This window comes from Microtus pennsylvanicus, chromosome Y (genome assembly GCF_037038515.1).
Source record: "Microtus pennsylvanicus isolate mMicPen1 chromosome Y, mMicPen1.hap1, whole genome shotgun sequence".
Classification (NCBI taxonomy): Eukaryota; Metazoa; Chordata; class Mammalia; order Rodentia; family Cricetidae; genus Microtus; species Microtus pennsylvanicus.
In genome coordinates this window covers 397,605-418,757 of record NC_134602.1, presented here as the reverse complement: position 1 = coordinate 418,757, position 21,153 = coordinate 397,605, and positions in this window count along the sequence as shown.

Below are 21,153 nucleotides of genomic sequence, written 5' to 3'. Positions count from 1 at the left end.
CTCTGCCTGCTGCTGCTCAGAGACCTGCAGGACATGCGGTGTCATCTTGTGATCTGCTGCTGCTCTGTAACCAGCAGGACCTGTGGTGTCATCTCAAGATCCCGTGACTGCCGCTGATCAAGGACAGGCAGGATCATCCTTGTCATTTTGGGACACCCTGCCTGCCACTGCTCGGGTCCCTCTGCCCCCTGAAGGCTTCTCAGGGAGTCTCAGGACCTGCGATGTAGGCTCTGGAACCACTGCCCCCCTTCAGGCTGCTCAGGGACCAACAGGATCTGTGGTGTCTCAGGACCCAGTGCCCCTGCCTGCCTATGTTCACAGACCCTAAGGACCCGTGTTGTCTTCTCGGGACTTCTATATCTATCCTTTGGCTGTTCAAGGACACACAGGACCTGTGCTGTCATTTCAGGACCCATGGCCCCCTGCCTGGCCCTGTTCAGGACCTGCGGTGTCATAGCGGGACCCCTGGCCCCTGGCTGCCACTGCTCGGGGACCTGCAGGACCTGTGGTTTAGTCCTGGGACGCCCTGGCCCCTGGCTGCCATTGCTCAGTGCCCTGCATGACATGCGGCATCATCTCAGGACCTCCAGCCCCTGCCTGCCACCGATCAGGGACCAGCAGAACCTAGGTTTCGTCTCGAGATCCCCAGACTGCTGCTGATCAGGGACCTGCAGGACCTGTGGTGTTGTCCCAGGACCCCTACCTTCTGCTGCTCAGGGACCTACAGGACTTCTGTTATTGTCGCGGGACCCCCTGACGGCGCTCTGAGGGACCCGCAGGATCTGTGCTGTTGACTCAGGATCCCCTGCCAGCTGCTGCTCAAGGACCCACAGGAACTTTGCTGTCATCTCGGGAACCACTGGCCCTTGTAGGCTGCTCAGGGACACAGAGGACCTGTGGTGTCATGTCGGGACTCTTTGCCCCCCATGCAGGCTACTCAGAGACCAGCAGGACCTGTGCGATCTTCTCGGGTCACCCTGTCTACCACTGCTCAGGACCTGGGCTTTCCTGTCGGGTCTCACGGCCCCATGCATGCTGGAGCTCAGGGTCCAGCAGAACAGTGGTGTCATGTCGGGACTCCCTGCCCCCTGTACGCTGCTCAGTTACCCACATGACCTGTGGTGTCATCTCGGGACTCCCTGACTCCGTAGGCTGCACAGTTACCCACATGACCTGTGGTGTCATCTCGGGACTCCTTCCCCACTGCAGGCTGCTCAGGGAGCAGCAGGACCTGTGGTGTCGGCTGGGTACCCACTGCCCCTGCCTACTACTGCTCAGGTATTGCAGGACATCCTATGTCCTCTCAGGACCCACTGCCACCTGCAGGCTGCTTGGGGACCCACAGGACCTGTGGTGTCGTCTTGGGAACCCCTGCGGGCCGCTGCTCAGAGACATGCAAAACCTGTGCTGTCATCTTGGGATAAGCTGCCTGACACTGGTCAGCCACCTGCAGGACCTGTGGTGTCATGTCGGAACTCCCTGTGTCCTACAGGCAGCTCAGGCACCCGCAATACTTGTGGTGTTGTCGTGGGGCCCTCTCTCACAAACGCTGCCTAAGGAACTGCAGGACCTGTGGTGTTGCCTCGGGACCCCCTGCCCCCTGCCTTAAGCTGCTCAGAGAACTGCATGACCTGTGATATTGTCCTAGGACCTCCTGCCCCTTGCCTGCCGCAGGACAGGGACTTGCAAAACCTGTGGTGTCGTCCTGGGACACCCTGCCTGCCCCTGCTCTGGGACCTGCAGGACCTGTGGACTTGTCTCAGGAACCCCTGCCTGCTGCTGAACACTCACCTGCAGGAATTGTGATGTTGTTTCGAGATGCCCTGCCTGCCTCTGCTCAGGGACCCGCAGGACCTGTGCTGTTGTCTCAGGACCCACTGCCCCCTGTAGGCTGCTCAGGGATCCACAGGTGCTGTGCTGCAACATCTGGACACCCTGTGTGTCACTTCTCAGGGACCTGCATGTCCGGTGCTCTCTTTTGGGACCCAGTGCCCCCTGCAGGCTCCACAGAAACACAGAGAACCTGTGGGATTGCCTTGGGAAAAACTGCCCCCTGCCTGCCTCTGCTCAGGGACCTGCAGGACCCGTGGTGTCATCTTGAGACACACTGCCCCTTGCCAGCTGCTGCTCGGGGACCCGAAGAACCTGTTGAGTCGTTTTGAGATCCCCAGCTCCCTGCCTCCTGCTCCTGAGGGACCCACAGGTCCTGTGGTGTCATCTCAGAACACAATCCCCCATCCCTGCCTCTGCTCAGGGACCCGCAGGACCTGAGTTGTCATATCGGGACGCACTGACAGTCTGCTAAGGGACCAGCAGTACCTGGGCTGTCATCTCCGGAAACACTGTTCCCTACAGGCTGCTCAGGGCCCTGCAGGACCTGAGCTATCATCTTGGGACACCATGCCTGCCACTGCTCAGGGACCTGCAGGACCTGTGCTTTAGTCAGGGGATCCCTGTGTGCCACTGCTCAGGGACCTGCAGGACCTGTGCTTTAGTCAGGGGATCCCTGTGTGCCACTGCTCAGGGATCAGCATGACCTATGATGCTGTCTGAGGATAGTGGATCAGTGGCCCCTTGCAGATTGCCCAGGGACTTGCAGGACCTGTGGTTTGGCATCGGGACCCACTGCCCCCTGCCTGCCTCTGCTCAGGGACCTGCAGGACATGCGGTGTCATCTTGTGATCTGCTGCTGCTCTGTAACAGCAGGACCTGTGGTGTTGTCTCAAGACTCCCTGACCGCTGTTGATCAGGGAGACGCAGGATCATCCTTGTCATTTTGGGACACCCTGCCTACCACTGCTCGGGTCCCACTGCCCCCTGCAGGCTTCTCGGGGACCTGCAGGACCTGCGATGTAGGCTCTGGAACCACTGCCCCCCTGCAGGCTGCTCAGGGTCCCTCAGGACCTGTGGTGGTGTCCCTGGGCCCACTGCCCCCTGCCTGCCACTGATCAGGGACCAGCAGGACTCGTGGTGTCATCTCGGGGCTCAGTGCCACCAGCCTGCTGCTGCTCAAGAACCCTCAGAGCTTGTGGTGTTGTCTCGGGACACACTGCCCACTGCAGGCTGCTCAGGGTCCCACAGGACCTGTGGTGTTGTTTGCAACGCATTGACCCTGTTGGCCTCTGCTCAGGGACCTGCAGGAAATGCGGTGTCGTCTCCGGACCTTGAGCCTCCTGCCTGCTGCTGCTCAGGTACCAGCAAGACCTGTGGTGTTCTCGGGACCCCCTGCATGCCACTGCTCAGGAACGCGCAGAAGGTGCTGTCCTCTAGGATGATTATCTGCTGCTAATCAGGGACCCGCAGGACCTGTGGTGTCATCTTGGGACTCCCTGCCCCCGTGGGCTGCACAGGGAACCCCCAGGACCTGTGCTATCTTTTTGGGACACGCTGTCTGTCACTGCTCAGGGACCCGAAGGACCTGTGCTGTCCTCTCAGGACCCACTGCTCCCTGCAGAGTGCTCAGGGACCACCATGACCTCTGGTGTCTTCTAGGGCCCAACTGCCTCTTGCTGGGTTCTAGGGACCCGCGGACCTGAGCTATCTTCTCGAGACTCCCTGTCTGCCACTGCTCAGGGAAACACGGGACTTGTGCTGTCATCTCAGGATGACCTGCCCCCTGTAAGCTGCTCAGGTACCTACAAGCCTGTGGTGTCAACTAGGGAGCCCTTGCCCACTGTAGGCGCGTCAGGGACCCGCACAACCTGTGCTGTCATCTAGGGATCCACTGCCCACTGCAAGCTACTCAGGGACCCGCAGGACCTGTGTTGTGTCTAGGACACACTGTCCCCTGCCTGCTGCTGTTCAGGGACACCCAGGACCTGTGCTGTCCTTTCGTAACCTACTACCCCCTGCCTGCCTCTGCTCAGAGACCTGCATGTCCTGTGCTTTCTTCTCGGGACCACCTGCCTGCTGCTGGTAAGGGACCAGCACAACCTATGCTGTCGTCTGGGTATGCAGTGCCCTCTGCCTGCTGCTGCTGAGGGGCCTGTAGGATGTGTGGTGTGGTCTTGGGACTAACTTCACGCTTCCTGCCGCTGCTCAGGAACCCGCATTACCTGTGTTGTCATCTCTGGATCCTCTGCCCCCTGCATGCTGGTGCTCGGGGACCCGCAGGACCTGTGTTGCCTCAGGACTTTCTGCCGCCTGCTCAGGAACACTCACGACCTGTGCTGTTGTCCCATGACCCACGGTCCCGTGTCTGCTCCTGCTCAGGAACTTGTAGGACCTGAGTATTGTCTTGGGACCCACTGCCTGCCCCTTCTAAGTGACCCTCATGACCTGTGATGTCTCAGAACCCCCTGCTCCCTGCCTGCCTCTGCTCAGGGACTTGCATGTCCTGTGGTGTTGCCTCGGGACACAGTGCCCCATGCCTGAGGCTGCACAAAGACCAGCAGGACCTGTAATGTTGTCTCAAAAACCCCGCCTGCTGCTGTTCAGTGATGGCAAGACCTGTGGTGTTGTCTCGGGACCCCATAACCCCTGCAGGTTGTTCAAGGACCCATAGTACCCGTGTTGTTGTCTCTAGACCCACTGCCCCCTGCCAGCTGCTGCTCTGGGACCCACAGGACCTTGGCTGCCGTCTCAGGACCAACTGCCCACTGCAGGCTGTTCAGAGACCCGCAGGACCTGTGCTGTTGTCTCGAAACCCACTGCCGCCTGCCTGCAGCTGCTCACGGACAGGCAGGACATGAGGTGTCACATTGGGATCCCCTGCCCCCGCCTGCCACTGCCCAGGGACCAGCCTGACCTATGCTGTTTTCTCGGGACCCCCTTACCACTGCCTGCCTCTGCACAGGGACCTGGAGGACTTCCAATGTCAGCTAGGGACCCCCAGCATCCTGTCTGCTGTTGCTCAGGGACCCGCAGGACCTGTGGTGTTGTCTCAAGGCCCACTGCCCCCTGCATGCTCCTGCTCAGGGAACCACATGACCTGTGGTGTTGTCTTGGACACCACTGCCCCTTGTAGAATGTTCAGGGACCGGCATGACCTATGGTGTCTTCTAGGGAACAGCTACCCTCTGCTGGATTCTCGGGGTCCTGTGCTCTCATCTAGGGACAGCCTGTCTGCCACTGCTCAGGGATACCGGGACCTGTGCTGTCATCTCGGGTCCCACTGCCCTCTGCAGGCTGCTCAGGGACCCAAAGGTCCTGTTCTGTCCTCTCTGGACACAGTGGCCCTTGCATTCTGCTTAGGGACCACCAGTAACTCTGCTGTCATCTGGGGTCCCACTGCCCCCTGCAGGCTGCTCATGGAACTGCAGGATCTGTCCTGTTTTCTCAGGAAACACTGCCCCCTGCAGGCTGCTCAGGGAACTGCAGGAACTGTCCTGTTTTTCTCGGGAAACACTGCCCCCTGCAGGCTGCTCAGAAAACTGCAGGAAGTGTCCTGTTTTCTCGGGAAACACTGCCCCCTGCAGGCTGCTCAGAGAACTGCAGGAACTGTCCTGTTTTAACCGGGAAACACTGCCCCCTGCAGGCTGCTCAGAGAACTGCAGGAACTGTCCTGTTTTAACCGGGAAACACTGCCTCCTGCAGGCTGCTCAGGGAACTGCAGGAACTGTCCTGTTTTTCTCGGGAAACACTGCCCCCTGCAGGCTGCTCAGAGAACTGTAGGAACTGTCCTGTTTTTCTCCGGAAACACTGCCCCCTGCAGGCTGCTCAGGGAACTGCAGGAAGTGTCCTGTTTTCTCGGGAAACACTGCCTCCTGCAGGCTGCTCAGGGAACTGCAGGAAGTGTCCTGTTTTCTCGGGAAACACTGCCCCCTGCAGGCTGATCAGTGAACCACAGATCTGGGGTGGTGTTTTGTGACCCACTGCCCACTGCCTGCCACTGCTCAGGGACCTGAGGGAACTGTGGAGTCATCACTTGACATCCTGCTCCCTGCAGGCTTCTCAGGGACCCGCAGGACCTTTGCTGATATCTCCAGACATACTGCCCCCTGCCTACCAATGCTCAGATACCAACAGGACCTGTGTTGTGGCCTTGGGATCCCCTGTCCCCAGCTTGCCGCTCACACAGACCCGCAGGACCTTTGCTGTTGTCTCAAGACCCACTGCCCCCTGCCTGTGGCTGCTCAAGAACACACAGGAACTGTGGTGTCAGCTCAGCACCCAGTGTCCCCTGCCTGCGGCTGCTCAGCCACCTGCAGGACCTGTAGTGTCGTGTCAGGAACCACTTGCATTCGCTTGCAGTTGCTCAGGGACCTGCAGGACCTGTGGTGTTTTCTTGGTACACAGGGCCCCCTGACTGCCACTGCTCAGGGACCTGCAAGACCTGTCTTGTTTTCTGTGGATTCACTGCCCCCTACCTGACACTTCTCAGGGATCCGCAGGACCTGTGGAGTCATCTCGGGACCTCTGTCCCCTGCCTGTCTCTGCTCAGGGACCCACAGGACCTGTCCTATCATCTCGGGACCCACTGCTCTCGGCCGCCTGATCAGAGGGGTGTAGGACCTGTGCAGTCATCTCAGCTCCACTGCCTCCAGCCTGACGCTGCTCAGGTACCATCCGGACCTAGGGTATCATTGCAGGACACAATGCCTACTGCCTACTGCTGCTCAGGGAACCACAGGTACTGTGGTATTGTTTCTAGGACACACTGCCAAAGGCAGTGGGTACCTAGAAGACACCACAGGTCCTTTGGGTCCTTGAACAGGCGGCAGGCTGGGGCCTTGGGACCCGAGATGACTCCAAAGGTCATATTGGTCTTTGAGCAGTGGCAGGCAGAGGGCAGGTGGTCTTGAGAAGACACTACAGATCCTGCTGGTCCCTGGGCAGTTGCTGGCAGGGGGCAGTGGGTCCTGAGATGGCACCTCATGTCTTGTGAGTGCCTGAGCAGCGTGCAGAGGGCAGTGTGTCCTGAGACACACCACAGGTTTTGCGGGTCCCTGATCAGTGGCAGGAAGTTGGCAGTGGGTCCCGAGATGACATGTCAGGCAGGGGTCTATGGGTTCTGATATAACACCACAGGTCCTGCAGTCCTGAGCAGCCTGCAGGGGGAGGGGGACCTGAGATATCACCACAGGTCCTTCGGGTTCTTTAGCAGTGGCAGGCAGGGGTCAGTGGGTCCCAAGACGACATGACAGGTCCTGCTGGCCCCTGATCAGGCGACAGTCAGGAAGCAGTGTGACACCACAGGTCCTGCGGGTCCCTGAGAAGCCTGCAGTGATCAGGGGCTACCGAGACAACAACACAGGTTCTACAGGCCCCGAGCGGAGTCGAGAGGAGCCGAGGAGAGCTGAGCTGAGCTAAGGGGAGCTGGGCGAAGCCGAGGGGAGCCGGGCGAAGCCGAGGGGAGTCTAGCAGAACCGAGTGAAGATGAGCAGAGCTGAGCGTTTAATTACGGCAGTTGAGAGGCCCAGGCAGGAAGATCACTGTGAATACAGAGCCGACTCTACTCTGTCTCCTCCAGCCATGGATGCACAGTGAGACCCTGGTCGTCCTGAAAAGTTTCCTATAAAAGAGACGAAAGCGGGTTCCAAGACCAGCTCCAGAGCTGCAGAGAGACGGCGTCTCGGAGAGAAATGAAATAAATAAAAATGAATAGACAAATAAATAAATAAAATAAATAAAGGGAGAAGCTGGGAAAGGAGGAGAAGCTGTAGTAGGGGGAGAAGCTGGAACAGGGGAATAAGCTGGGGCTGAGGGACAGGGGGAGAAACTGAAGGACATGGTGAGAAGCTGAGACGGGGATAAACTGGAGCTGAAGAACAGGGGAAGAAGCTTGGATAGGGTGAGAAGCTGAAGTACAGGGGGAGAAGCTGGGACAGAAGGAGTATATGGAAGAAGGGGAGGAGCTGGGAAAGAGGGAAAAGCTGGTCAGGGGTGTCATCTCGGTGCGCATTGCCCCCTGCAGGCTGCTCAGGCACGCACAGGACATGTGCTGTTTTCATGAAACCACCTGCCGCTTGTTCAGGGACACTAGGACCTCTGCTGTCATTTCAGGACCCATGGCCCCCTGCCTACCCCAGCTCAGGGAGGTTCAGGACCTGTGGTGTCATCTTGGGACTCACTGCCCCCTCTCTGCCGCCTGCTCAGGGATCCGCAGGACCTGGGCTCTTTTCTTGGGAACCACTGCCCACTGAAAATAAACCCGCAAGACCTGAGTTTTTTTCGGGACCTCTGCCCACTGCCTGCCACTGCTCAGTTTACCACAAAACATGTGATGTTGTCACGGGTCCCATGGCCTACAGCTGCTCAGGGAACCTGAAAACATGTCTTATTGTCTCAGGACCCTCTGGCCCCTGCCTGCCGCTGCTCAGCAGGACCTGTGGAGTCATCTCGGCACCAAATGCCCGCTGCCTGCGCTGCTCAGGGACACAGAGGACCTGTGTTGTCACCTCAGGACCCCTTGCTCCTTGCCAGGTGGTGCTCATTGTCCGGCAGGAACTGTGGTACTGTCTCCTGACCCACTGCCCCCTGCCTGCCTCTGCTCAGGGATCAGCAAGACCTGTGGTGTCATCTCTGGACCCACTGGACCATGCTGTTCAGGGACGTGTAGGACTTGTGGTGTCAACTCGGGACACACTGCCATCTGCTGCAACAGAACACACAGGACCTGTGGTGTCGTCTTGGGTCTCACTTCCCACTGCCTGCCAAAGCTGAGGGACCCAAAGGACTTGGGATGTCTTCTCAGGACACACTACCCCCTGCCTGCCTCTGCACAGGGACCCTCTGGCTGCAGCTGCTCAGAAAACCGCGGGACCTGTGTTGTTGTCTCCAGAACCACTGCCCCCTGCCTGCAGCTGCTCAGGGATGTGCAGGACCTGTGGGTGTCATCTCTGGACCACCTGCTCCCTGCCTTCCACTGCTCAGGGACCTGCTGGACCTCTGATGTTGTTTGTATAGGGACCCACTGACCCCTGCCTGCTGCTGCTCAGGGACCCGCAGGACCTGTCTTATTGTCTAAGAAACCACTGCCCTCTGCCTGCCACATGCTCAAGACCCGCAGGACATGTGCTGTTTTCTCGTGACCCAGTGCCTCATGCCTGCTGCTGCTCAGTGACCCACATGACCTGTTGTGCCTTCTCAGGACCCACAGTTCTCTGCAGGCTGCTCAGGGACCCGCAGGACCTGTAGTGTTGTAAGAGACACACTGCCCCCTGCATGCTGTTCAGGATCTGTGCTGTCATTTCAGGACCCACTGTCCCGCAGGCTGCTCAGGGACACAAAGGAGCTGTGGTGCTGTCTCTGGACACACTGCCCACTGCCTGTCGATGCTCAGGGACCCCAAGGTCCTGTTGGATTGTTTCAAGCCCCTCTGCCCATTGCAGTCTAAACAGGGAATCACAGGACCTGAGGTGTCTTTTCGTGACCCACTGCCCACTGCCTGCCCCTGCTCAGGGACCTGCAGGTGGTGTCATCTCGGGACACACTTTCCACTGTCTGCCTCTGATCAGGAACCCCCAGGACCTGTGGTATTGTCTTGGGACCTACTGCCTGTCACAGCTCAGAGACCCTAAGTATCTGTGGTGCCGTGTCGGAACTCCCTGCCACTTGCCTACCTCTGCTCTGGGACTTGTATGACCTGTGATGTCGTCTCGGGACCTACTGCCTCCTTCCTGCCTCTACTCAGGATGTTCAGGAAATGTAGTGTGTTTTCGGAACCTACTGCCCACTGCCTACTGCTGCTCAGAGAACTTCAGGACCTGTAGCGTCCTCTAGGAACCAACTGCCTCCGGCCTTCCACTGATCAGGGACCAGCGGGACCTGTGGTGTTGTTTTGGGACCCAGTGCCGGCCGCTGTGTAGGGACCTGCATGCCCTTTGTTGTCTCGGGACATCTGCCCCCTGCCTGCCTCTACACAGGGACCTGCAGGTCATGCGGTGTCATCTCGGGACTCAGAGCCCACTCCATGCTGCTGATCAGGGACCAGCAGGACTTATGTCGTTTCAGGACCCCCTGCATGCAGCTGTGCAAGGAACCTCAGGACCTGTGCTGTCGTCTTGGGACCCCCTGTCCCCTGCCAGCAGTGTCTCAGAGGCCGGGGGCAGCGGGTCCCAAGAAGACACCACAAGTACTTTGGGTCCCTGAGCAGCGGTAGGCAGGGGGCAGTGGGACCTGAGACAACACCACAGGTCCTGCAGTTCACTGAGCAGGGGGCAGTGGGTCCAGAAGAAAACCACAGGTCCTGCGGGTCCCTGAACAGCAGCAGGCAGTGGGAAGTGGGTCCCAAGACAACACCACGGTCCTATAGTTCACTGAGTGGCTGCAGGCAGGGGGCAGTGAGTCCTGACGGCACCACAAGTCCTGCAGTTCCCAGAGCAGCGACAGGCACTGGGCTTTTGGTCCTGAGAGAACACCACAGTTACTGCATATCCTTGATAGCAGCAAGAAGTGGGTCCAAAGAAAACATCGCAGGTCCTGCAGGTCCCTGAGCGTCGGCAGGCAGGCGACAGTGGGTCACGGGACAAAAGCACATGTTTTGCGGGTCCCTGACCAGTGACAGGCACAGGTTAAAAATAGAGCCAGTGGGTTCTGAGACAACACCACAGGTCCTGAGCAGCCTGCAGGTGCAGAGGGACCTGAGGAAACACCACAGGTCCTTGTGGTCCTTTAGCAGTGGCAGGCAGGGGCCAGTGGGTCCGAGAAGACAACGCAGGTTCTGCGGGTCCCTGAGCAGCCTGTAAGGGGGAGGGAATCCCGAGACAACAAAACAGGTGCCTTGGGTCCCTCAGCAGTGGTAGGCAGGGGGAAATGGATCCTGAGATGACAACACAGGTCCTGTGTGTCTCAGAGCAGAAGCAGGCAGGTCACAGTAGGTACCAAGATGACAGACAGGTCCTGCAAGTCCCTGAACAGGTGGCAGGAAGTGGGCAGTGGTCCCCGAGAGGACACCAAAGCTCCTATTGGTCCCTGAGCAGCAGCAGGCAGGGGGCAGGTGGTCTTTAGATGACACCACAGGTTCTGCTGGTCCCCGATCACTGGCAGGCATGTGGCAGTGGGTCCAGAGACGACATAGTAGGTCCTACAGGTCCCTGAGCAGAGGCAGTCAGTGGACAGTGGGTCCTGAGATGACAGCACAGGACCTTCAGGACCCTGAGCAGCAGCAGTCAGAGGGCCACGAGACAACAGCACAGGTCCTGCGTGTTCCTGAGCAGTTGCAGTCAGGGGGCCCTGGGTCCCGAGAGGACACCACAGGTTCTACAGATCCCTAAGCAGGCAACAGGAGGTCCCGAGACAACAGCACAGGTCTTGCGGAGCCCTAAGCAGAGGCAGGCAGAGAGTCCTGAGACAACAGCACAGGTCCTGCTTGTCCCTGAGCAGCGGCAGGCAGCGGGTCCCAGGAGAAAACTACAGGTCCTGCAGACAGGGGGTCCCGAGACAACAGCACAAGTCCTGTGGGTCCTGTGCAGTGGCAGGCAGGGGGCAGTTGATTCCTTGACGACATCAAAGGTCCTGTGGTTCCCTGAGCAGCGGCAGGCATGGGGCACGTGGTCTTGAGGTGACACCACAGATACCCTGAGCAGTGGCAGAAAAGGAGCAGTGAAGCCCGAGACAACAACACAGGTCCTGCGGGTCCCTGGGCAGTGACAGGAAGGTGGCAATGGGTCCCAAGACGATACAATAGGTTCTACGGCTCCCTGACCAGTGGCAGGAAGTGGACAGTGGATCCCAAGGTAACAACACAAGTCCTGAGGGTTCCAGAACGCAGACAGTGGAAAGTGAGTCCCAAGACAGCACCACAGGTGGTAAAGGTTCCTCAGCATCGGCAGGCAGGAAGTCATGGGTCGCAAGATGACACCATGTGGCCTGCAGATGCTTGAGCAGCAGCAGGCAGGGGGCAGTAGGTCCCGATACAACACTACAGGGTCCTTCAGGTCCCTGAGATGAGCCAGGCAGAGGGTACCAAGATGACACCAAAGGCCTGCAGGTTCCTGAGCAGCAGCAGGCAGTGGGCAGGGGGTTCAGGACAACACGACAGGTCCTGCTGTTCCCTGACAAGTCACAGGCTGTGGGTCCCCAACAAAACCTCAGGTCCTGCAGGACCCTGAGCAGGCAGTAGGGAGCTAGAGACATCAGACAGGTACTGCGGGTCCCTGAGTTGTGCCAAAGAGGAGGTAGTGTGTCCCGAGACAACACCAGAGGTCCTGCAAGTCCCTGAGCAGCCTGCTATGGGCAGTGGGTCCAGAGACAAAAACATAGTTTCTGCGGGTCCCTGTCCAGCGGCAGGCAGGGCACAGTGGGTCCCGAGGAGACAGCACAGGACTTTGAATCCCTGAGCTTTGACTGACAGGGTTTCCAGGTCTTAGGGGTCTCTGAGCAGCCTACAGGGGGCAGGGAATCCCGAGATGACACCGCAGGTCCTGTGGTTCCCTGAGCAGAGGCAGGCAGGGGGCCAGTGGGTCTTGAGAGGACAACACAGGTCCTGCAGGTCCCTTAGGAGCCTGCAGACTGCACGGGGTCCCCAGACAACACCACAGGTCTTTCAAGTCCCAGAGCAGGGGTCAGAGGATCCAGAAATGACATGACAAGTCCTGAGGGTCCCTGAACAGTGGCCGGCAGGGGACAGTGTGTCCTAGACACAACACAGGTCCCCCTCCCCTTGGACTTTCCCAGAATGCACCACGGGGGTCATTGACCTTGTCTGTCAGGACCCCTCCCCTTGGACTTTCCCAGAATGCACTGCAGGGTCATTGACCTTGTCTGTCAGGACCCCTCCCCTTGGACTTTCCCAGAATGCACCACGGGGGTCATTGACCTTGACTGTCAGGACCCCTCCCCTTGGACTTTCCCAGAATGCACAGCGGGGGTCATTGACCTTGTCTGTCAGGACCCCTCCCCTTGGACTTTCCCAGAATGCACTGCAGGGGTCATTGACCTTGACTGTCAGGACCCCTCCCCTTGGACTTTCCCAGAATGCACTGCAGGGTCATTGACCTTGTCTGTCAGGACCCCTCCCCTTGGACTTTCCCAGAATGCACTGCAGGGGGGGTCATTGACCTTGTCTGTCAGGACCCCTCCCCTTGGACTTTCCCAGAATGCATCACGGGGGTCATTGACCTTGTCTGTCAGGACCCCTCCCCTTGGACTTTCCCAGAATGCACTGCGGGGGTCATTGACCTTGTCTGTCAGGACCCCTCCCCTTGGACTTTCCCAGAATGCACTGCAGGGGGGGTCATTGACCTCGTCTGTCAGGACCCCTCCCCTTGGACTTTCCCAGAATGCACTGCGGGGGTCATTGACCTTGTCTGTCAGGACCCCTCCCCTTGGACTTTCCCAGAATGCACTGCAGGGGTCATTGACCTTGTCTGTCAGGACCCCTCCCCTTGGACTTTCCCAGAATGCACAGCAGGGGTCATTGACCTTGTCTGTCAGGACCCCTCCCCTTGGACTTTCCCAGAATGCACTGCAGGGGTCATTGACCTTGACTGTCAGGACCTCTCCCCTTGGACTTTCCCAGAATGCACTGCAGGGGGGGTCATTGACCTTGTCTGTCAGGACCCCTCCCCTTGGACTTTCCCAGAATGCACCGCGGGGGTCATTGACCTTGTCTGTCAGGACCCCTCCCGTTGGACTTTCCCAGAATGCACTGCAGGGGTCATTGACCTTGTCTGTCAGGACCCCTCCCCTTGGACTTTCCCAGAATGCATCACGGGGGTCATTGACCTTGTCTGTCAGGACCCCTCCCCTTGGACTTTCCCAGAATGCACTGCGGGGGTCATTGACCTTGACTGTCAGGACCCCTCCCCTTGGACTTTCCCAGAATGCACTGCAGGGGTCATTGACCTTGTCTGTCAGGACCCCTCCCCTTGGACTTTCCCAGAATGCACTGCAGGGGTCATTGACCTTGTCTGTCAGGACCCCTCCCCTTGGACTTTCCCAGAATGCACTGCAGGGGTCATTGACCTTGTCTGTCAGGACCCCTCCCCTTGGACTTTCCCAGAATGCACTGCAGGGGGGGTCATTGACCTTGTCTGTCAGGACCCCTCCCCTTGGACTTTCCCAGAATGCACTGCAGGGGTCATTGACCTTGTCTGTCAGGACCCCTCCCCTTGGACTTTCCCTCAATGCACTGCAGGGGTCATTGACCTTGTCTGTCAGGACCCCTCCCCTTGGACTTTCCCAGAATGCACTGCGGGGGTCATTGACCTTGACTGTCAGGACCCCTCCCCTTGGACTTTCCCAGAATGCACTGCAGGGGTCATTGACCTTGTTTGTCAGGACCCCTCCCCTTGGACTTTCCCAGAATGCACTGCGGGGGTCATTGACCTTGTCTGTCAGGACCCCTCCCCTTGGACTTTCCCAGAATGCACTGCGGGGGTCATTGACCTTGTCTGTCAGGACCCCTCCCCTTGGACTTTCCCAGAATGCACTGCGGGGGTCATTGACCTTGTCTGTCAGGACCTCTCCCCTTGGACTTTCCCAGAATGCACTGCGGGGGTCATTGACCTTGTCTGTCAGGACCCCTCCCCTTGGACTTTCCCAGAATGCACTGCAGGGTCATTGACCTTGTCTGTCAGGACCCCTCCCCTTGGACTTTCCCAGAATGCACTGCAGGGGTCATTGACCTTGACTGTCAGGACCCCTCCCCTTGGACTTTCCCAGAATGCACTGCAGGGGTCATTGACCTTGACTGTCAGGACCCCTCCCCTTGGACATTCCCAGAATGCACTGCAGGGGTCATTGACCTCGTCTGTCAGGACCCCTCCCCTTGGACTTTCCCAGAATGCACTGCAGGGGGGGTCATTGACCTTGTCTGTCAGGACCCCTCCCCTTGGACTTTCCCAGAATGCATCACGGGGGTCATTGACCTTGTCTGTCAGGACCCCTCCCCTTGGACTTTCCCAGAATGCACTGCAGGGGGGGTCATTGACCTTGTCTGTCAGGACCCCTCCCCTTGGACTTTCCCAGAATGCACCGCGGGGGTCATTGACCTTGTCTGTCAGGACCCCTCCCGTTGGACTTTCCCAGAATGCACTGCAGGGGTCATTGACCTTGTCTGTCAGGACCCCTCCCCTTGGACTTTCCCAGAATGCATCACGGGGGTCATTGACCTTGTCTGTCAGGACCCCTCCCCTTGGACTTTCCCAGAATGCACTGCGGGGGTCATTGACCTTGACTGTCAGGACCCCTCCCCTTGGACTTTCCCAGAATGCACTGCAGGGGTCATTGACCTTGTCTGTCAGGACCCCTCCCCTTGGACTTTCCCAGAATGCACTGCAGGGGTCATTGACCTTGTCTGTCAGGACCCCTCCCCTTGGACTTTCCCAGAATGCACTGCAGGGGTCATTGACCTTGTCTGTCAGGACCCCTCCCCTTGGACTTTCCCAGAATGCACTGCGGGGGTCATTGACCTTGTCTGTCAGGACCTCTCCCCTTGGACTTTCCCAGAATGCACTGCGGGGGTCATTGACCTTGTCTGTCAGGACCCCTCCCCTTGGACTTTCCCAGAATGCACTGCAGGGGGGGTCATTGACCTTGTCTGTCAGGACCCCTCCCCTTGGACTTTCCCAGAATGCACTGCAGGGGGGGTCATTGACCTTGTCTGTCAGGACCCCCTCCCCTTGGACTTTCCCAGAATGCACTGCAGGGGTCATTGACCTTGTCTGTCAGGACCTCTCCCCTTGGACTTTCCCAGAATGCACTGCAGGGTCATTGACCTTGTCTGTCAGGACCCCTCCCCTTGGACTTTCCCAGAATGCACTGCAGGGGTCATTGACCTTGTCTGTCAGGACCCCTCCCCTTGGACTTTCCCAGAATGCACTGCAGGGGTCATTGACCTTGTCTGTCAGGATCCCTCCCCTTGGACTTTCCCAGAATGCACTGCGGGGGTCATTGACCTTGTCTGTCAGGACCCCTCCCCTTGGACTTTCCCAGAATGCACTGCAGGGGTCATTGACCTTGTCTGTCAGGACCCCTCCCCTTGGACTTTCCCAGAATGCACTGCAGGGGGGGTCATTGACCTTGTCTGTCAGGACCCCTCCCCTTGGACTTTCCCAGAATGCACTGCGGGGGTCATTGACCTTGTCTGTCAGGACCCCTCCCCTTGGACTTTCCCAGAATGCACTGCAGGGGTCATTGACCTTGACTGTCAGGACCCCTCCCCTTGGACTTTCCCAGAATGCACCGCGGGGGTCATTGACCTTGTCTGTCAGGACCCCTCCCCTTGGACTTTCCCAGAATGCACTGCGGGGGTCATTGACCTTGTCTGTCAGGACCCCTCCCCTTGGACTTTCCCAGAATGCACTGCAGGGGTCATTGACCTTGTCTGTCAGGACCCCTCCCCTTGGACTTTCCCAGAATGCACTGCAGGGGTCATTGACCTTGTCTGTCAGGACCCCTCCCCTTGGACTTTCCCAGAATGCACTGCAGGGGTCATTGACCTTGTCTGTCAGGACCCCTCCCCTTGGACTTTCCCAGAATGCACTGCAGGGGGGGTCATTGACCTTGTCTGTCAGGACCCCTCCCCTTGGACTTTCCCAGAATGCACCACGGGGGTCATTGACCTTGTCTGTCAGGACCCCTCCCCTTGGACTTTCCCAGAATGCACTGCGGGGGTCATTGACCTTGACTGTCAGGACCCCTCCCCTTGGACTTTCCCAGAATGCACTGCAGGGGTCATTGACCTTGTCTGTCAGGACCCCTCCCCTTGGACTTTCCCAGAATGCACTGCGGGGGTCATTGACCTTGACTGTCAGGACCCCTCCCCTTGGACTTTCCCAGAATGCACTGCAGGGGTCATTGACCTTGTCTGTCAGGACCCCTCCCCTTGGACTTTCCCAGAATGCACTGCGGGGGTCATTGACCTTGTCTGTCAGGACCCCTCCCCTTGGACTTTCCCAGAATGCACTGCAGGGGGGGTCATTGACCTTGTCTGTCAGGACCCCTCCCCTTGGACTTTCCCAGAATGCACTGCAGGGTCATTGACCTTGTCTGTCAGGACCCCTCCCCTTGGACTTTCCCAGAATGCACTGCGGGGGTCATTGACCTTGTCTGTCAGGACCCCTCCCCTTGGACTTTCCCAGAATGCACCGCAGGGGTCATTGACCTTGTCTGTCAGGACCCCTCCCCTTGGACTTTCCCAGAATGCACTGCAGGGGTCATTGACCTTGACTGTCAGGACCCCTCCCCTTGGACTTTCCCAGAATGCACTGCAGGGGTCATTGACCTTGTCTGTCAGGACCCCTCCCCTTGGACTTTCCCAGAATGCACCACGGGGGTCATTGACCTTGTCTGTCAGGACCCCTCCCCTTGGACTTTCCCAGAATGCACTGCAGGGGTCATTGACCTTGTCTGTCAGGACCCCTCCCCTTGGACTTTCCCAGAATGCACTGCGGGGGTCATTGACCTTGTCTGTCAGGACCCCTCCCCTTGGACTTTCCCAGAATGCACTGCGGGGGTCATTGACCTTGACTGTCAGGACCCCTCCCCTTGGACTTTCCCAGAATGCACTGCGGGGGTCATTGACCTTGTCTGTCAGGACCCCTCCCCTTGGACTTTCCCAGAATGCACTGCAGGGGTCATTGACCTTGTCTGTCAGGACCCCTCCCCTTGGACTTTCCCAGAATGCACTGCAGGGTCATTGACCTTGACTGTCAGGACCCCTCCCCTTGGACTTTCCCAGAATGCACTGCAGGGGTCATTGACCTTGTCTGTCAGGACCCCTCCCCTTGGACTTTCCCAGAATGCACCACGGGGGTCATTGACCTTGTCTGTCAGGACCCCTCCCCTTGGACTTTCCCAGAATGCACTGCGGGGGTCATTGACCTTGTCTGTCAGGACCCCTCCCCTTGGACTTTCCCAGAATGCACCACGGGGGTCATTGACCTTGACTGTCAGGACCCCTCCCCTTGGACTTTCCCAGAATGCACAGCGGGGGTCATTGACCTTGTCTGTCAGGACCCCTCCCCTTGGACTTTCCCAGAATGCACTGCAGGGGTCATTGACCTTGACTGTCAGGACCCCTCCCCTTGGACTTTCCCAGAATGCACTGCAGGGTCATTGACCTTGTCTGTCAGGACCCCTCCCCTTGGACTTTCCCAGAATGCACTGCAGGGGGGGTCATTGACCTTGTCTGTCAGGACCCCTCCCCTTGGACTTTCCCAGAATGCATCACGGGGGTCATTGACCTTGTCTGTCAGGACCCCTCCCCTTGGACTTTCCCAGAATGCACTGCGGGGGTCATTGACCTTGACTGTCAGGACCCCTCCCCTTGGACTTTCCCAGAATGCACTGCAGGGGTCATTGACCTTGTCTGTCAGGACCCCTCCCCTTGGACTTTCCCAGAATGCACTGCAGGGGTCATTGACCTTGTCTGTCAGGACCCCTCCCCTTGGACTTTCCCAGAATGCACTGCAGGGGTCATTGACCTTGTCTGTCAGGACCCCTCCCCTTGGACTTTCCCAGAATGCACTGCAGGGGGGGTCATTGACCTTGTCTGTCAGGACCCCTCCCCTTGGACTTTCCCAGAATGCACTGCAGGGGTCATTGACCTTGTCTGTCAGGACCCCTCCCCTTGGACTTTCCCTCAATGCACTGCAGGGGTCATTGACCTTGTCTGTCAGGACCCCTCCCCTTGGACTTTCCCAGAATGCACTGCGGGGGTCATTGACCTTGACTGTCAGGACCCCTCCCCTTGGACTTTCCCAGAATGCACTGCAGGGGTCATTGACCTTGTTTGTCAGGACCCCTCCCCTTGGACTTTCCCAGAATGCACTGCGGGGGTCATTGACCTTGTCTGTCAGGACCCCTCCCCTTGGACTTTCCCAGAATGCACTGCGGGGGTCATTGACCTTGTCTGTCAGGACCCCTCCCCTTGGACTTTCCCAGAATGCACTGCGGGGGTCATTGACCTTGTCTGTCAGGACCTCTCCCCTTGGACTTTCCCAGAATGCACTGCGGGGGTCATTGACCTTGTCTGTCAGGACCCCTCCCCTTGGACTTTCCCAGAATGCACTGCAGGGTCATTGACCTTGTCTGTCAGGACCCCTCCCCTTGGACTTTCCCAGAATGCACTGCAGGGGTCATTGACCTTGACTGTCAGGACCCCTCCCCTTGGACTTTCCCAGAATGCACTGCAGGGGTCATTGACCTTGACTGTCAGGACCCCTCCCCTTGGACATTCCCAGAATGCACTGCAGGGGTCATTGACCTCGTCTGTCAGGACCCCTCCCCTTGGACTTTCCCAGAATGCACTGCAGGGGGGGTCATTGACCTTGTCTGTCAGGACCCCTCCCCTTGGACTTTCCCAGAATGCATCACGGGGGTCATTGACCTTGTCTGTCAGGACCCCTCCCCTTGGACTTTCCCAGAATGCACTGCAGGGGGGGTCATTGACCTTGTCTGTCAGGACCCCTCCCCTTGGACTTTCCCAGAATGCACCGCGGGGGTCATTGACCTTGTCTGTCAGGACCCCTCCCGTTGGACTTTCCCAGAATGCACTGCAGGGGTCATTGACCTTGTCTGTCAGGACCCCTCCCCTTGGACTTTCCCAGAATGCATCACGGGGGTCATTGACCTTGTCTGTCAGGACCCCTCCCCTTGGACTTTCCCAGAATGCACTGCGGGGGTCATTGACCTTGACTGTCAGGACCCCTCCCCTTGGACTTTCCCAGAATGCACTGCGGGGGTCATTGACCTTGTCTGTCAGGACCCCTCCCCTTGGACTTTCCCAGAATGCACTGCAGGGGTCATTGACCTTGTCTGTCAGGACCCCTCCCCTTGGACTTTCCCAGAATGCACTGCAGGGTCATTGACCTTGACTGTCAGGACCCCTCCCCTTGGACTTTCCCAGAATGCACTGCAGGGGTCATTGACCTTGTCTGTCAGGACCCCTCCCCTTGGACTTTCCCAGAATGCACCACGGGGGTCATTGACCTTGTCTGTCAGGACCCCTCCCCTTGGACTTTCCCAGAATGCACTGCGGGGGTCATTGACCTTGTCTGTCAGGACCCCTCCCCTTGGACTTTCCCAGAATGCACCACGGGGGTCATTGACCTTGACTGTCAGGACCCCTCCCCTTGGACTTTCCCAGAATGCACAGCGGGGGTCATTGACCTTGTCTGTCAGGACCCCTCCCCTTGGACTTTCCCAGAATGCACTGCAGGGGTCATTGACCTTGACTGTCAGGACCCCTCCCCTTGGACTTTCCCAGAATGCACTGCAGGGTCATTGACCTTGTCTGTCAGGACCCCTCCCCTTGGACTTTCCCAGAATGCACTGCAGGGGGGGTCATTGACCTTGTCTGTCAGGACCCCTCCCCTTGGACTTTCCCAGAATGCATCACGGGGGTCATTGACCTTGTCTGTCAGGACCCCTCCCCTTGGACTTTCCCAGAATGCACTGCGGGGGTCATTGACCTTGTCTGTCAGGACCCCTCCCCTTGGACTTTCCCAGAATGCACTGCAGGGGGGGTCATTGACCTCGTCTGTCAGGACCCCTCCCCTTGGACTTTCCCAGAATGCACTGCGGGGGTCATTGACCTTGTCTGTCAGGACCCCTCCCCTTGGACTTTCCCAGAATGCACTGCAGGGGTCATTGACCTTGTCTGTCAGGACCCCTCCCCTTGGACTTTCCCAGAATGCACAGCAGGGGTCATTGACCTTGTCTGTCAGGACCCCTCCCCTTGGACTTTCCCAGAATGCACTGCAGGGGTCATTGACCTTGACTGTCAGGACCTCTCCCCTTGGACTTTCCCAGAATGCACTGCAGGGGGGGTCATTGACCTTGTCTGTCAGGACCCCTCCCCTTGGACTTTCCCAGAATGCACCGCGGGGGTCATTGACCTTGTCTGTCAGGACCCCTCCCGTTGGACTTTCCCAGAATGCACTGCAGGGGTCATTGACCTTGTCTGTCAGGACCCCTCCCCTTGGACTTTCCCAGAATGCATCACGGGGGTCATTGACCTTGTCTGTCAGGACCCCTCCCCTTGGACTTTCCCAGAATGCACTGCGGGGGTCATTGACCTTGACTGTCAGGACCCCTCCCCTTGGACTTTCCCAGAATGCACTGCAGGGGTCATTGACCTTGTCTGTCAGGACCCCTCCCCTTGGACTTTCCCAGAATGCACTGCAGGGGTCATTGACCTTGTCTGTCAGGACCCCTCCCCTTGGACTTTCCCAGAATGCACTGCAGGGGTCATTGACCTTGTCTGTCAGGACCCCTCCCCTTGGACTTTCCCAGAATGCACTGCAGGGGGGGTCATTGACCTTG